This window comes from Alligator sinensis, unplaced genomic scaffold (genome assembly GCF_000455745.1).
Source record: "Alligator sinensis unplaced genomic scaffold, ASM45574v1 scaffold611_2, whole genome shotgun sequence".
Lineage (NCBI taxonomy): Eukaryota > Metazoa > Chordata > Crocodylia > Alligatoridae > Alligator > Alligator sinensis.
Genome location: NW_005841869.1, coordinates 2,230,278 through 2,248,048, shown reverse-complemented (window position 1 = coordinate 2,248,048; position 17,771 = coordinate 2,230,278). Strand labels below are relative to the sequence as shown.

The 17,771-nt window shown below is 44.4% G+C and overlaps 1 long non-coding RNA gene across 1 annotated transcript; it reads right to left on the bottom strand.

Moving 5' to 3' along the window:
- Positions 1-11,988: 11,988 nt before the first annotated feature.
- LOC112548443 lies at positions 11,989-15,839 on the bottom strand. Its single transcript, XR_003092187.1, has 3 exons — positions 15,616-15,839; positions 13,347-13,441; positions 11,989-12,669 (listed from the first exon to the last, which is right to left on the bottom strand). It is a non-coding gene; the product is annotated as an uncharacterized LOC112548443 (long non-coding RNA).
- Positions 15,840-17,771: the final 1,932 nt, after the last annotated feature.

The window sequence follows — 17,771 nt, the reverse complement described above, 5'->3', positions numbered from 1 at the left end:
CTCCCTATTGCCAGCCTCTCAGCATCGCACCTTTTATTATTCACTTGGGCCCTCAAGATTTCTTCTCTGACTTCTAGAACCATCAGGTTGTGTGGCTCCAAATGACTATTTATAGAGGTCTTAAAAGCAAGAGCAAACGTGACTCGCTTTGAGGGGGTCTCAGCTTCAGATATGGAACTGTGAACTTTTCGTTTTTGAAAAGATTTTTTTTTTTTCCTGAACTCAGATCCTTTTAACGAAAAGCAATACTTACACCAAGGCACAACAAACAGTTCTTTCTTTGGAATCAAAGCAATAGATGTGCATATACTTCTCTTGGTTATTTCTTCAATCCAGAAAGAAGAGACCAAGTTGCGAAACCTGTACTTTGTTTAAAAACAAACAAACAAACAAAAGAATAAAAATGGTGGGGCGCTCAATTTAGTTAGTTAACTCTGCTTTTAGCTTTCACCATTCAAATAATTCAGGATTTTAACTGACCAGTTGTACCCGCATGTTTACTATCAATGTTAACTTAAAAGTTGCTACCAAGGCTTGCAGTGGCCATTCCTGAACCAATAGGTGCTGCATGACTTTGCACATGTCCTAAGGCATGAAATGTAGCAGATAGGTGGGGAAAAAGATGTAATGTTTTTCCTCCAAAGCATAAGTCAATGTCTTGCTACCATGTCTTGCATTTATAATAAAATGGAGAGGTTAGGCCTGAGACCACCTCTGAAATGGAGCGCTTAAGAACCTTACAAAACCTTCACCAAATCGTATGAAAGCCTAGAACTTGCTGAACCTCAGTTCAGAAAAACTTTGCTTTTCTAAGTTTCCTGGGATTTGTCCCTAAACCTTTTGTGTTCATGTCTGAAATTGTGAATTGGTGATCAGCAATAACTTAAGGATCGGAGTCTGTGTGAATGTCTTTTGTATGTTTAAACGCTGTTGGAACATCTGTATGTTGCAGGTTATGACTTTTGAGCAGTTTTCAGCAGGTTAATGTCACTTTATTCTCATTCTCTCCGGACCTTCATAGCCATATGCACTTGTATAAAATAGGCTGAAATGTAATGACTGTAAGCTGAGATCGTGGTATAAAAGGTAAGAGATTTTATTTTTAGCTTAAAGAAAACTTTTATTGCTGTTTTTTAAACTCCCACAATCCGTGTGACAATGGCATACGTTTTTAGTACATATTTATTTTATTTCAGAATTTAAATTCTCAAGGAAAAATCCACAGGTCTGAGTTCAGATCTGTCTTTCTGTTTTTCTTTCTTGCTGCTAAAATGAGTCTCAGATTAAGAAATTGCTGCTATTAAAATATCTGTATAAATGAAAGAAATCTTGGTCTTATTAACATTATTTTGCTTGCTCCAAACATTTAGCCATCTTGATACTTTTGCGTATCAAGCACTGTTTGTTTTTCCTTTCCAGTGGAAAAGTATAAAAAGTGTAGAAATCAAAGGCAAAATGTGGGCGAATAACCCTGGTTTGTAATGAAAGCCGTAACATAGTTGTAGGTGGACAGAATCAAAATGTAAAGATAAATAGCTGATATTGTTTAATTAATAAGAAATTAATCATTTCCCTAAGCTATTAAAACTAATCTCCTAATGAAGAAGGAGAAGCTTTGATATTTCAGATATTAAAGTTAAAATCTACAGAGGCCAAATTTATATTAGTTTAAATTAATTCATATAGCCAATTTTGTTTTGGTGTGGAGGAGAGGAAGGTGATTAACTCAGCATGAATAAATTGCTTAGTAGCAGTTTCACAAAGCTAAGAATTAGGATACAGCCATTAATCAATTATTCTGTATTAAAATATATCTTCAAACATTTAACTTGGATTAAACTGGATTAGGATTCTGGATTAGGATGTGATATGCATTGATTTTTGTCGTGTTTTCATATTTGTTTTTACATAAACTTGCATTGTATATTGCATATTACTGGACTTTATAATTTTCTGTCATTGCATAGTATAAAGTTTCTGTGGACAAGTGTTCATGCAAAAATTGTATTTAGAATATAGCGTTTAAATGCAAAGTTATCATCTCAGTTCCTCTTAGTACCCAGTGCACAAACCCCCCCAGTTTTGTACTGGTGATGCAGCTGAAATGCACCACTGCATAACTTAATGGTAACTCAGGCTCAAAATATGCTGCTTTGCATCAGAAGGTAACAGTGGTATTTACTGTAAATGCTTTTTTTATTTAACCATTTAAATACACTGAAAATGCAGCTTCCCCTGAATGCAATTCAGGATGGACCTGGATGGAATTTATACCCTGCCCCTAAAAAAATAGCTCTCAGTATTGTAACTGCTTTGGTATCGATGGCAGCCTCTCTTGCTTATGAGAGCGCTTCAACCTCATTTGTGGGCACAATCAATGGGCCATCAAAATACCATACAATGCTCAAGGTGTCTTGGTGCAGACTTGCATCCACAGTTACCTCCAGGGCACAAGCTTTGGCTCAGCTCAGCCTTCCTTAACGCCCAAGGGTCTGAGGCTTCCGATTGCTGATTATTGCATTAGGAACAGGCTGCAATAGTGGCTTGCTCTATTACATTTGAAAAGATATCATATTTATCCAAATTCAAAACAACTGTGAATGTAAAATAATCCCAAATAACTCTACACATGGAAAAACTATAACTTTGCTAACTATCTCCTGTGTATAGAATCTAATTATTGGACAATTGCCTTAAGTTCATCCCCCACACCACTGCTGTGGGGAAAGCAGCAGCAGGGAGCAGGCGGCTAGGACCCAAGCAACCTAACTACCACTGCTCCCCCCCCCCCCCCAATCTTGTACTCGAATTTAAGACATGGGATTTTTTCCACATGTTGCAAAACACTTGTCTTGGATTTGAGTAAACATGGGATTTCTAATCCGAGTTAAGCTGCATGGTAGGTAACTGCTCCTGTGCCAGGATCAGGTTGTGACAACCTGCTGAGTGCAAGCGCTGACCAACAGAGTGCTGTGCTCCTCCTCAGGCTCACTTTATGTATAGTTTGCTTTTGTGGCCTTTATTTTGGCACCTTAATCTACTGCTCTTACATCTGTATAGTTTTATCCTGAATTGTTCTTATTCTCTGGTTTGCCTTTGCCACTTTTCCTTCTGTTCTACTAATAATACTCCTTTGGCACATTCACTACGTCTGTCAAGGAAGCTGTGAAGTCATCCTCTTCTCTTCTTTATTCAGCACATGCCTACTTTTCCTTGGGCCTTTTTTGCTCACTATGGAAATGCTTGTCCTGTTTGCTTTGTGGCGACTCCTCTTAGCAGGAGCTCCTCTGCTGATGTAGGCTTGGCTCTTGGCATTAAGTTGATTTAAAGAAGATTTTGGCTCCTAATTCCTATTTTCAAAACTGGCTTAAATCAGTGGGAGTGAGGCTCCTAAATCAGCTTAGTGCCCAGTGGGAGTTAAGTGCCTAATCTGCATCCATAGGTGCCTGTATGCCTTTGAAACTCTGGCTCTTTGGAGCCTTTCTTTTATTGCGAGTCAGTGAGATTTTAGTCATTTCTGAAAACGTTGCTTATTGGTCAAGGAGCCCAAATACCAGCCCAAGGCTCCAAAGTGCCTTTGTCGCTTGAAAATAGGATTTGGGATCTCACAGACATGTCTGCATCATGCTGAGAAGCCTGTCCTGCCCACTCACTCCTGCTCCGTTCATGCCAAACCCCATGAATGTAGCAGCGCAGTCATCGTAGAGTGGCCCAGGGCATGTGCCAAGCAGCGTATCTGCAGGGGTAAGAGTGGGCAGTGCCTCTCAGGGACGGCCCTAGGTACAGCAGGGAGGTGGTATAGGTGAGACCTAAGTCATGGATGCACTTTGGCTACGTCCCAGCCAAAACACTAACACTGCTTGGACTATCGAGCACCTTTTTGCTGGCCAGAAGCTTCGGTTGTACCAGCCTAGTCAGTCTGTCTGCTTGGAGAAAATCAGAAAATGCCGCCTTGTGCCTCCAAACACGCTGGCTTGTTTTCATCAGCAGGGCGTTTCAAAACCCAGGTAGGCGAGCAGAGGATGGTACAGATGGTACAAGGTGCCTTTGTCTTTAGAACGGAGGCCTGTAGCGTTCAAGCTGCTGAACTTTGTACCTTTTGAATGCAACTGAACAGTCCTGTATGCAAACTGGGTTCCCACAGCTCCAGCTGGCTGCTGTGCCCTGGCTGAGGAGGCTTGCTCCCAATTTTCTCCCTTTAGGGATCTGGTGACGCTTCCTTACCGCTGATTTCCTTCATGGCTGTGGCACCAGTCCAGGAGGGGAGCTGCTGCTGAACATGTGCTGTGACAGTAGTCTGTTTAATAAAAAGCAAAAGAACGATGGGATTTAGGAAAATCCCCCAGCCTCGAGCACCTAATTTTGGAAACAGAGGTCTGTGTTATGTTGTCTAGATGAATCATGGCAGTTTGCAGACTTTGCCCAAGCAACCAGCAAAATACTTACTCCTGCAAGCAGTTTTTGCCTCTGCTCCTATCAGCTCTGGCTGTCCAAGAAGCTGGCAACTGCAGAGAAGCAAATGCCTTTCCAAACTAAAGTACCTAAATTGGCACTGCCCGCTGGTAAAAGTTCCTGGGAAAAGAGAACGTTACCCGTGCCTTCACCTCCTGATGGAGTTACTGCAACGCGCTTGGAAGCCACTGAGGAGCCAAAGAGCATGCCAGGTAGATGCTGAATAGGCCGTTCTAGCTTCTGCTTTGTCTCCAGGTATAATTCTTGGCAGCGTTAGTCCACGTAGTCTGGAACTACAAAAGACCTGTATAGTTTAGTTGCTGGATCTGCCTTTCTTATCTTGCTCCCTCCTGATGGTTGACACCAGTTTGTGAATGGGTGAAGGCTGAAAGGTTCAGGCATTTGCTGAGGGAGCCTGAGACTTTTCTACCTCAGCCATTAGGTTTGTTCAGTCAAGGGTTTGGTTTGTTGGGAGACTTGCCTGTCAGTTGTCTTGGGTGGGTTTAATACTGTTTCTGCAGTGTATGTGACCAGACGGCATAACAGGAAAATGATATAGAAGCTGTCCAGGTTTTTCAGCACAGTGGTGTTGAACCGCATTTCAGGTGCCTCGGTGGGTAGCAGTGGGATACCGGGTTGCAAAGGGCTTGGCTAGGAGAAAGCCTGTTAAGTAGTGTCTCCTGCCCATGGGGTCTGTTCTGTGCCAACGGCCATCATTTTCCTTAAACACGCCTCAGTATTTGGTACACAGTGACTCTTATTCCTGGGCTCCACACATGGAGCAAGCGTGTAACACGCAGCCTCTGGCATCCTAGTGATTCCTGTTGGACAGAGTACACGATCCAGCTCGTGCAAAGGCAGCTTAGTGCCTGTGTAGGTGGTTTCTAATTTGTCTAATTTGCTGTCGCACAGCCAGCAGGAGTTAATTAGATGATTCCAGCCATCGTCACAGCTCCCACTTACAGTTCTGTCAGCCTTGCTGCCAAGAGCTGCACTGGAGTTTTAATACCTTGTGTTTTCTTTCTGTCCCCTCTCTCTTTCGTGATCTACTCCAACATCCCAGTAAATAACTGCCTGGCTGTATTCTCCATGGCATCCTTGCAGCAGAACAAGCTTGCAGACCCTTCCAGGCATCGGATCCTTGATGGCCTTGAACTAACCTCTGGAAAGGCTTTAATCCAATAGCAGATTTTGACCATAAAGGCCTTTAAACCTGTCATGCACATGGTGAGGTCTCTTCTTTCTTATATTCACCTCAACCAGCTGGTGCTCACATCTGTACTTGGTATCTAGCTCTCTACTCGCTGGGGAAGAGAGAGAAGTTGCCTCCTAACTGAAGCGTGATCTTTGTAGTGCCTTATTCAGATGTTCTCTAACTACAGGAAAGTCTTAATTAGGCAAGGTATGTAACACCAAAATCCTCTCAAGCTGTGGCTTTCCCAACAACCACCGAGTGAAATACCCCAGCTACAAGAACCCCTTTGGGCAGGACAGTCGACAGGCACTGGCCCATCTAGATTCCTAGGAGGTGAGGAAGAAACACTCCTTTATGGGCTGGCTGTTGCAAAGTCGTGCATCAGTTCCTGGTGCTGGCGGCTATCTGAAACTAGATGGCACAGCCTTCTTACCCAGTCTAGCAGCTCCCATGGACTGGGAGAAGCCATGACAGAGACAAGTCCTAGAAGTCTTATCCCTCTTTCTCAGTTGCAGCTCAAGAAATGTAGTTGGTGATGACATCGCAGGAACATGCGCGCACCCTCTAAATATTAAAGCTGCATTTGCTGGACTTTTTCCTGGAGGGGTTGGAAGAGATGGAGCAGATGCTCTCCCCTTTCATTATACAGATTTCTAGATTGATGCTTTATGGGTCCCAACAGGTCTGAGCCTAAAGGATGTTTTCTGTACATCTCTCCACATTGCCTGCTTATTAACAGGCTGTGCTGGGATATCCCACAGGATTCAGTCCGAGTCCTCAAGAGACAGGGCATTTCTGGTGATCGTCCTCCAAGCAATGATGGGTGAATTTCCCTCTGCTACACTTTGTGCCCATAAGGGTTGGATGCAATTTGTTTCATGTTGCAGCTCCTGCCTTACATCCTAGTTATTCAGTGAAATGGCTGGCTAGCTCCTGCACTAGATTTAAGATGAATCTGCCTTCTTCTGTCGACAGCATCTTTCCTCAAACTTCAGCCTGGCTCCAAAGAGGTCACGGTGGCGGCCAATGCACCATCCCACTGCTTATGGCTGAATTTGGGCACGTAAGATCTCCGTCACTGAGAAACAAATAACACTGACTCTTTGTATTTCATCGCATCTCTAACACAGTTTGGCATTTTTAAGTACCAGATATGCCTGGCCGAGTCTCAGGATATCCAAAACTACCTCGCTTGAAGACTTGCTGAGGAGAGGTGATACACAAGTCGTACCATCTTTAAAACAATCCTGGCAAGCCCAGCTTTAATATTTAAAGGGTGGTTGATGTGTATGTCCCTCTACTGTCATCGATGAAGAACCGTCTTGACAAATAAGAGACTTTATTGACTAGTTGAAGTAAAGAAAGTGAATGTTTTGGTCATGTTTGCTATCTATCCTGTGTGCAGACAGCTTCTCTATTAACTGCCATTGATTTCATTTTTCTGCTGTATTTGAGCAGATCTAGTTTGTGGTGAAACTGATCTTTATAATAAAGTGGAAATTCTATTATAGTCACTTTAGAGTAACTCACTGGAGAAACTCTTGCTGTTTCTGGCATTCAAGTCCCACGCCAAGGATTGTGGTAGCTGTGTTCAGCTGTATTTTCTTTGCAGAACACGTTTTGGACATTTAACCGTGATGTCGGGTAAACTGCTCCTGTGTGTTAGCACAGAAGCTGTCTGAGCCGAAATGTCTTATTGCTGTCTTGCGTATGAAGCACTGCCACTTAAGGATAACTTTGGTGTATCCTCTCAATGCACAGATATTTATGCATGCAGCTTTATTCATGCCTGTGAAATTTCTCCTTTTCTCAACCCTGAAACAGGAGCACCTGAGACTACAGGTAAGTGGTTCATCTGGAACTAATCCTTAATGCAAAGGAAAAGCAGGTAAAGGACAAGAGTGCCTATCCCCACATCGGGGGTCTTTTTGCTCGGAGAGTGGGTGCTCTTCTGGTCTGCCTGTTATCATGTGACACTGCAAAGTGTCTTGCAAAATTAAGCTGGCCTCTTGCAGAGCTGATGCAGCTAAACTCAGCATGAGTTTAAATTCAGTAAAGTAGTTTTCTTCATCTCACTGGCTGCATGAAATATTCAGATCAAATCTTTAGCTTGGAGTTTTACTGGACTTGAATGATCAGAGACAATAACTGGGAATCTCCATTCCTTGGATCTGATTTTGATTTTTAGATTCTGTTTTATCCCGGTCTTTGGTGTCTTTCTCTTTCCATCTCAGTGCCATATACTGCGAGGCATAGTGGGTAACTTAAACTTAATAGTCAAAAGCAATCTGCAGAAAAACTGACGGCACAGCTGGTTAGGTAATTCTGCGCCAGGTTAATGTAAAGGCCAACTTATGAATACGACTTGTGAGAAATTTAAACAAGGTATCTTGGAATTTAGCTGCAGATTCAAGTTACATCAGCTAATCTCTGACCTGAAGGCTTGTGTCAACTGGATAGTTAAAGGCACAATCCCTTTTGGTTTGTCATGTAATATAAGAATACCAAAATGTTTTATAACTGTGGAAGCGGATGTCTTTGAAAACATCTGGACTGATATCTCTTCAGGTGCAAACAAGCCTCACCACTTCTAAAAGGCTTTAATTGGGTGCAGGCTGGTGACACTCTACCTCCAGGCACAGGAGGGGTGGGACACACTTTTTAAAATGCCTACATTGATTATCCTACAGAGGAACCTCAGTTCCAACCTTGTCCAGACCCTGCTGTGCTAATGTAGTTCTTACTGCATCCTGTGGATAGTTTCAAGTTGCATTCATTTGCTTCCTGAAAGTATTTGGTTCCTTGTTCAGTACTTGAATTAAATGAGTTCAGGGAAAAAGAGGCCCAGCACAGACGTTGTCACTGAACTCCCCTCCTGATGGCGGAGGCAAGGATTTCTTAAGGTGGTATCTTTTATTGGACTGACTATCGTTGGGGTAGAGTTTAAACAAACTTTCAAATGGAAGACATTCTTCATCAGGTCACTTGATGGTTGAAGCATCTTGGTGTGAAGCTTGAAGTGCTGCTCCTTATGCACAAATATTTGTTTTAACCAAATGTTGAGACTCCCAGGTTGTGAGCCTGGTACCCTTCACTAGCACTAACTACACTGAGGGGCTAGGGTAAGATGGGGAGAGCTGTAATTACTGTTAGTATTTGAGCAACCCAGCTCAAGGCTTTACACTACCCAGGGAGCAAGGCTTCTGGACATGTCTGTGCAGTAGATTAGATGACACTGTTGGAGACAGACTTTCTGGTTCAGTGAACAGGGACAGGATGGAAAGATTTCAAAAGCGAGTGAGGTGAGGATGAAGAATGCAGGAAAGTCAATAAGCAGATTAAATTCCCCAATGCAATCCTATTCTATCAGAAGTCTGCTCTTGGCAGTGCAGGACTGTGCAGCTGAATTTGGATGAAGGAAAAAGAGGGCTGCTGTTAACTCATTTGCCTGGTGCTCGGCGTGCTTGGCCCTTTACACATAAGCAGAGAACACCATGGCGGTGAAGAAGAGGAGCCACTGCTCTCACAGTTGCACAGGAGGATACACTCCTCTCACTCCATTAAACAGTTTAGATGCAACAAACAACAGCAAACACAAAACAGCTTCCTCCTCGCAGAACTGAGCGGGTTGTCAAAATAGCCCTAGCTAATTCTTTTCTAAGATAGCAAGGGGTTAAAGATATAGCCCAGTGCCAGAATGGAGCACAAGGTGAGTCTCCTGAGAGCTGCTGTGAATTAGTTGGCTAAACAATAAAGGGAAATGTCACTTAGAAACTGCCTGACTTTCCTTTATTGCTGATTTTTTCTGTTCTCAGAAAAGCACAAGCTTGTGTAAGCATAAGCAATACAGACTTACTCAGGGCACCGTGTCAGCTCAGCAGTGGACACTAGCCACAGAGGCACATCTAAATGGGGCTTAAGAGAAGCAGAGCATCTGGTCAGACCTGCATACTGCTGTATGAACAAAGGGCTACTAATACTATTGCAGTGTAGACAGGAGGTTGGCAGGCCTACCATCGTTAACCTAATGATGTATGAAAGTAGGCATATGCAAAATTCCATGTTAAAAAAGTGTGTCCTGTATTCTGACAAAGTCCAACTTAACAAGAGAACAAATGCTGCTTATTCAACGTTTTGGCAAATAATTTTTCCAAACACAGAGAGGCTTTGCTACATTTGACACAAAAGCAGAATGGGGATTCAGAGCTCTACAGTTCTTCACAGTGTCGCTAATTCCACCATTGCTGTCTGCTGCAAATCTTTTACTCGAGACCAGACTAATGTAGACTCCTAATCGCATCTGTTACCTTGGGAAAATACTGAAAAGTAGTCGAAAGCAAGAGAAGTGGTATTACAGGCAGTGTATTCAACTACATAGAGCCATTCTCTGGGCAATGCTGCTTATTTAAATCTGCTCTCAAAGCCAAAAATGATGCAAAACAGCTGCAAAATCCCACCACCCACACAGTCTAGTTACACACTTATTACCAATTCTAGTGAGGACACACACATCCTTAACTACCTTGCTAGACAGCTGTAGACAGCTAAATACCAGAAATCATCAAGGCCTTTAAGGTTAAATAGTTTAAACTACTCCCTTGCTGAAAAGGGAAGGAGGGAACTGTCTCACTCTCTTCTGCTTCGAAAAGTTCAGTGTCAAGTCTGTGATCCTGTCCCTAATCAATATGTATTGATCAAACTGGCTCTTGAGCAAAGGTGACGGCCACCTCCCAAGCCAACCCAACAATACGCACCTTGTTGCTGCTGCTGCGTCCTTGCTCTTGACCCGGCTGGGGCCAGGAGCACTCCGGGAGGCTTGCTTCCTAGAAGGAAGTTTCCTTTCAAGTTTGCATTGTGTAAGATTTCAAAAGCACTTGAGAAGCTTAGGAGAATAGTTTTCTACAGACTGCATGCTTTTAAAAATCCTATCCGGTATTGGTAATAACAGGTGTAGCAACACAGCCCCTTATCTCTCATATCTCTCCCTTACCTTAATAAAACATTTGGGAGAGAGATGGGAGATTTTCAGAAGTAGCCAGTGTTCTGGGTACCCAGTTGGCACCTGTTCTATGGGAAGAACTGTGAACCTACCCTGTGGAAAATCACATCTTTCTAAGATGTCCTATTAAAGAGCTAACATGACTAACTTCTTCTGAGCACCGGGACAGATGGGTCCACGCACACAGCCAGCACACCCCCTTTTTCCTTCTGTTTTACTTTGGAAACTTATCAGGTTGTGTTGAATCCTGCAACTCCATACTGATTAGCAAATGAGCTTAAATCCTCAAAAATGCAAGCTCGCTGCTCCCAGCTCCTAAGGAGTGTGCAGAAATGGGAACCCGTTGTTTCAGGCTTGTCAGTCATTTCACAATAAAGAAACCCAAGTTCTTTGGCCCCGCTGAGTTTCAGAGCAGAGCCACATGCCAGTCTTTGCAAGCTTCCTTAAGGTGAAAACGGCAAAATGAATAAACTCCTCCCCAAACTTACTGCCTCTCAACTATTCCAACCTTAAATGCTTTCATGAATGCCTTCAACACCAAATCCAACACTAAACAATCCCATATTTTGCATATGTAAGTTATTGAAAAGAGTAGTCCCGAGATAAATTTCTGAATGAAATAGGAGATCCTTATGGTTTTAATTAGAGATTGAATTACAACAGGTCCCTTCCTTATCTGCAGCCTGTCGAGAATACCCTGGTGTTTATCTTTTCCTGAATATCCTGTAAACAATGCAATTTGAAATACGAAGTTGGCAATAATCTTAGTTGTGTATATTGTAAAAAGTGTACTCGACATATTCCAAGTGGTGTTTTAATTTAGGAGGGGGGAAAGCAACTGATGCTGAATTGAATGCAGATTAAATTTACTCAGTATTAAAACCAGCCTGCAGATGTGAAATGTAGAGGATGCTCTTTGTACACTGAATGTCCTCATCTCAGTGATGCTGTACCTGCATACTTGATCTCACCTTGCTTCTGTGTTGTGGTTAGTATGTCCGCCACTATTGTGAACTGTGCAGAGCACAGATATTTGCACTGTAATCTTGGTGCATCTGCCACTGAATGTAACCCAGCACTGCTGCCTTCTCTGTATTTAAATCCCTGACCTGTTTCACTTGCTCCAAACAAGGCACAATAAAAGCTTTTCTCTGCAAACAGGATCTATGTCCCTGTGACTGATCTGAGTGTCCAACTCTGTTAATAAACCTTGCTGAACTGCAGTGTTGGTCTAATTTCTAATAGGAAACTATCTTTGCTTTTCAGAGCATGAAGCCTTGGAGACTAAATGAAGGGAGACCTGTTTCTCTTGAATAGTCGGGGCATTGTCTAGGTGGACAGGTGCCACGGCTTTCCTTAGGCTATTCGGCTCTGACAGGTTACAGGCAGGAACATAATGAGGACTTGCATTGCATGGAATGAGGCTGGAATACAATCCTTTTGCAAGGGCAGCACTGAATATAGTGTTGTATGTGTATGTGTCCACATGAAAAAGGGTTCTGCAACGATTACTGAGAGTCATGATATAGGAATGACCTTAACAGAAGCAGTAGGATTGTTTGTATCTGCAGCCCAAGAAAGGAATTGCTGCAATGGGATCTTAAACCTTAAGCTGGACTTTCCCACTACAACTATACCTTCAAAACCTCTCTACTACTTGATAAAAACCTAAGGTCAAGCACTGTGCTCTACAACAGCTGAGAAGCATTCACTTGCTTTCTATGGGCAGGAAGCCAGTTTGTGACTTGATTTTTCATTTGACCAGGAAGGTAGCTTCCAGCAGACGTGCCTGACTCCTCTCTGCTTGTTTTTACCTGTAGTTTCACTGTGCAATTTTAAACTTCCCACAAATGGGCTTTCTACTGGAGAGGTTAAGTGAAAACACTGACCTGCCATTTTGAGTTGGGGCTGTTGCAGTAGAAAGACTGGTAGGCACATGCAGAGTATCTAGGGTGGCCATCACAGAGGACAGTCTGGTTGTCTTCTGTCCTCTATTGATGTGAAAGTAGACGCCTTTATTTTTCTTGAAGAGAAAAATAGAGGATATAAACGCGCGTCGGGTTTTGTATCAATAGAGGAGAGAGGAGCAGAAAGCCGGCATGTCCTCTACAATGGCCACCCTAACAGTATAGGTTGCAAAACTCTGTACGCTAATGGTTTCTAGGTGACTAATTTTCATGCTAAAAGAGCACTGTTCTTTCCAGTGGGGAGCCCTGTATTTGGCATATAGTTAGGAAACTAGAATGAAATTGGATTCTTTTATAATTAGATTCATCGGAGGATAAGGCAACACTTCCATGTTTGTGTGTGGAAAGAAGGTAAGTCGTCGTCCCCCCCCCAGTTCAAACCCTTTCCCTATTTTGGAGCATGATTCCCTGTTACACTGCTACCATTTGGGTCCATCCCTGATTGCCAAGGTCCTGACTAAATGCAGTCTACTTCAGCATCCAGAGAAAACGGGCAAAAAAACGATGTCCTGTGCTCTGTCGCCCTTTGATTTGGGTTATTCTCTCATAGGATGGTTTTTATTTTAAGGTGACAATACATGCAAATGTAGTATTAACATGGTCATTCAAAAGGTGAAACACGGTCTGTGTCAGATGCATTCAGTCCCTGCCCTTGGCTCTTGCTGTCCCTGTATTATTCAAGATTCCCCTTCCAGGAAGCGATGCTGAAAAGCTGCAGCCCCCATATCCTTACCTTTCCATGGAAGTGGTTTTCTGATCCTGTTGTTCAGTCTTTTCATTTCAGAAGGCTTGAGTGGAGTTTGCTAGTCAAATTCAGAAGACACCAAGCTGGAAGAGAGGATTAAAATGCAGCATGAGATGACTACATTTGAGAGTCTGCTCTCAATAAATTTGCTTCCCTGGGAGCCTAGGGCTTAGTATATATGACAAATTGCGTAAAACACAGTGGCAAAAAGGCCAAGTGTGTTATATTGGGTTGAATATGCACAAAAAGCCCACTAATCTCTTGCTAATGAGGAAGGGTGCTGTTCAGTTGTTTTTAGGTACCAGACATTTAATTAAAACTGAAGAGCAGATTCTTCAAAAGGCTTAGCAAGTTAAGATCTACAGCCATGGTCAGGTGAGAAACGATGATTAATGCTTCAAGTTCATAACGTTGTTCAAGGGATGAACTTCCTATCATTAACCAGTTGATACCAGAGCCTGTCCAATACCATCTTCTCAAGTCACAGTCTGCCAGGATGTGCCTATAAATACTGCCTTTGGGGTAACACAGCAGAGAAAGTTCAGGTTTAACTTAACTTTAACTAAACTAACTTTAACTTTAACTAAATAAAGCTGTTTATCTGACTCCTTGCCAGTGCAATAACTATGCATGAACAGGCCGAAAATCTCCAGCATGGCATACACCAGTGATTCTCAACCAAGGTCCCCTTGAGATCCTTTTAAGGGTGACGCAGGTGTGCACAAATGATTCACAAGAAAGACCCAGAGATTTCAAGTAGGAATCCATAATATCAAAAACATTCTGCCCTGCTGTTGTTTCTCTGAGTTCTTTGCAATAGAAAAACTGCTCTATTATTTTTCTGCAGTCAAAAAATGAATGAAAACTAAGAGCTGGCATTTTCCAAAGGGTGCCTTGACTCTAAAAAAGCTTGAGAAACACTGACTTCCTAAAGGAAATCAAGGCTGTTACAATGTGGGAGGAAGAACGTGCATTTAAAGTGCTTTGGGACTCTCCTCCCTCCTGCCCTCAAAGCTGGCATCTGAAGTGCCCTGAATAATGACTCTGCTATCACCATATTACATAATTTGACCCCATAATTACATCTGATGAGAACTACAGGTCCCACACATTCAACTAGTCACCACCTGGGCACTGAGCTGTAATCTGTGCCTTTGTAGTAAGACTGGCTTCCAGCAGCAGCTAAGCCCATTTCTTGGCACTCAGGATGCTGTTATGAGATGCAGTCAGCTTGATGCAGGTGCCACCTGGCTCCCAGCTTCAAAACTAGAGGCAGTGAAGAAAGCCAGCACAGGCACTTCCATGCGCTCCCCCTGCCCACTTCACTCAGGTAAGTGGCTGCACCTACTGGAAACAGGTTTGACCCTCACGGTGTGAGGCTGGAATTTGTAGGAGTGGAAAAGGGCAGGTCAAGCAGCCTGCAACTGCAGAGCTGGTGAAGATGCGCTCACCAGGCACATCTACACATGCACTTTCATGCACATGAGCCTATTTTAATGCACATTAAAGTGTCACTTAAAGAAGTGCTATTTCGTCAATGCACAGTAAAATAAGTAATGCACATTAAGCATCACTAAAAACTGTGGGTGCCTGTATGTGAGCACAGAGGCTGCTTCGACATGCTGCAATTACTGCGATTGGAGCAGACTCGATTAATCAAGTCTGCTGGACCATGGCAATTGCTGCGCTCTAGCCACCTCCCACATTTTGCATATCAGCATCCCCGTGCTTCAAAATGGCGGCTGGGGTGCTTTATTTAAAGCGTATTCAATGAGCTTTAGATAAAGTGTCCCCTCTGCCATTTTGAAGTGTGGGGACGCTGATACACGAGACACTCGAGGCGCTTTAATTAGAGCGACTCTTGGAGCTGCTCTAATTAAAGCACCCCCCACTCTCAGAGCATGTGTACAAACACTGTGTTCTTTAATGTGCATTAAGAAAGGCTAAGGTGCATCTTCCTAGTACTTCACGTGGAGTTACTAGATTGAATGGGCATTAACTAGAGCACGTTAATGCATGTGTAGATGCACCCCTGTCACTGCTAACTGAACTGAAGCATCCCAGAGAGGGCTGTGAACTGTCTGCACATCAGACTTGTCATCCTTCACCTCGAGGCTGGCGGCACTAAGCCAAAGTCCTACCCAAGGCTCCTTCAGCAGGGTAGGAGCCCTGCTCTCAAAGTCCTTGATGTGACCTGGGCAGCTGCTGAATGAACCTGCCTGTTTCTGGGGAAATCAATGGGCAGAGCGGGTCTCACCAGCAGGGATGTGTAGAGGAGATGCCTTTTGTGGGGAGGATCTCCAGCTTTTCTGCCACAGAGGTGCCAGCAGGGACCAGGAGAGACAATGCTTGTGTGAAAGGAGCTAGGCTGCTCCAGATGCTGGTGGACACCACGTAGTCCTGCCTCCACAGGCCTCTCAAGAGGGGCCAGCTGAAATCACTGTTCTGGTGGTTCGTTAAAGCACCTAATAGGAAGCAGAAGGGTTAATGAGCCAGAGGCACTCAAAGGGCAATAGGATGGATGCATGCACACTCCTCCGCTGTTTCTAAGGAGATGCCTGGCGAGAACCAATTACACCCTATTTACTATGAGCGGCTGGCCTGTTTCCTCTAAGAGGCCACGCTCTCTAGGCCTTGTTCACCATCCAGGTGCCTTCTCACAGCTTGCTTAGACAGCTGAAAGAGCAGCCATGTCTGGACCCAGGAGTCTACAGAAAAGCAATCAAAGGCATCTCTCTGGTTCCCCCCTCTCCCCCCGGGCACTCGGACTGTCTGGCTAATGCAGCGGCACCCAGTCAGACCGTTCGATCAAAAGACAGATGATGAGACCTGCAAGAAAAAGACACTTCTATTGCACACAGCTGCCCCTATTGTTGGCGTGCCATGCACCTGGTTGGAGCTGTGATTAAAATCCCCAGCGCATGCAGGCTGAGGCACTTCCTCCCACAGGCAGGGAGCCCACTGCGAGTGCTGTCGCTGTGGAGAAGGTGCATTTGAGTACAGAGAAAGAAGAAGAAATCAATTTATTGACTGAGATGCGCACAACTAGCAAGCCAGCACGCCTCTCCCGCGGGTGAGGAACTGACACATCTACGGACCAGGCTGAGACTATTCAGAGAGCTGACCTACACCCCTGTGCTTCATAGCGCAGGGAAGGAGATGCATTCTGCTTCCAGTCTTCCCTGAAGGTTTGCAGCCTGATTCACCACGGGCAACCTCCTCTTTCTCTGGCTCACAGAGCACATATCGAAGCAGCCGCTGTATCACTTCCTGACTGACGCACTTTCCCTGAAGGGACCCAGGGTGGGCACAGACCCTGACTTATTCAGCAGCCCACACACTGCCTACTTAATGCAAATGACACCCCATTCCTTCCTCTGGTCTGTGGGAGAAGAAATCAGGGTGGGGAATCAGGCAAGGAGAAATTAATTCTCAGCATTGTTTGAAAAGTGAAGCCGTTTGTGCTCGCCAGCTTGGCAAGCCGGTAACTTTCCAAAGGCTGCCAGCCCACGCGCTAGAAGCTCAGTTTTCTATTAAAAAATGAATGAGCTCTGGCCCCATGCTGAAAGCTGCACGTGAACTCGACATGTGTAAGAGAGCCTGAAAACAGCCCAGAGCAGGAGGCATTAACACAAGCCTCACAATGTCGTGATGAGCAGGTATGTGAGAGTCGGTCCTTAACTACTCCATTGCTGATCACAACAGGCAAGCCAGGGGCCCAGCTGGTAAGAGAAGGATGGACTTAAAGATCTGCAGACGCTACTTGAGCACCATGCTGGCACAAACAAGTACAACTTCCTAATTCAAACCTCTCCACGAGCATACCCAGCTGATGGGTAGCCTCCCAGGAACTGCGTCTCCAGTGCAGATCTCCCTGCTGGCACTGGGGATCACCCAGAACGGGGTTGGCAGGGGAGGGAGAGAACAAGCCCGTAGTAAGGGGTATGGCTCAGTGAGAGCAGCGCTACTCTGGAAAGAAGCAAGCCCCACCCATAGCCTGGCTTCGAAGGGAGCAGATCCATTTTATCCAAGGACTAGTAATTGCAAGGGGCTAAGTTTCACTAAAAAGAGCAGTGACAAAACGATGCTTAATCTGCGGCATAGTGGTTAGAGCCCAGCGCTGTAAAGACAGGGTCGAGCCCAGCGACAAGCCCCCTCTGGGTGAGAGGACCCTACAACTCAGCTGCCCCGTTTCCTAAGCAAATACCCTAACCCATAGGAGGCTATTCTATGTCTTGGAGTTAAGACATAAAATAACCCCCATCTTGAGTTATGCTCAGTCCTCACATCCACACTTGTACAACCTCACTGCAGGTTAACAGATTCGTAACCTGTGCTGAAAAGGCCACTTAAGCGCTGGAAACTTGCTGTTTAGGTGCCCTTTGGGCGGCCCTTCTGCAAGGCCTTCACCTC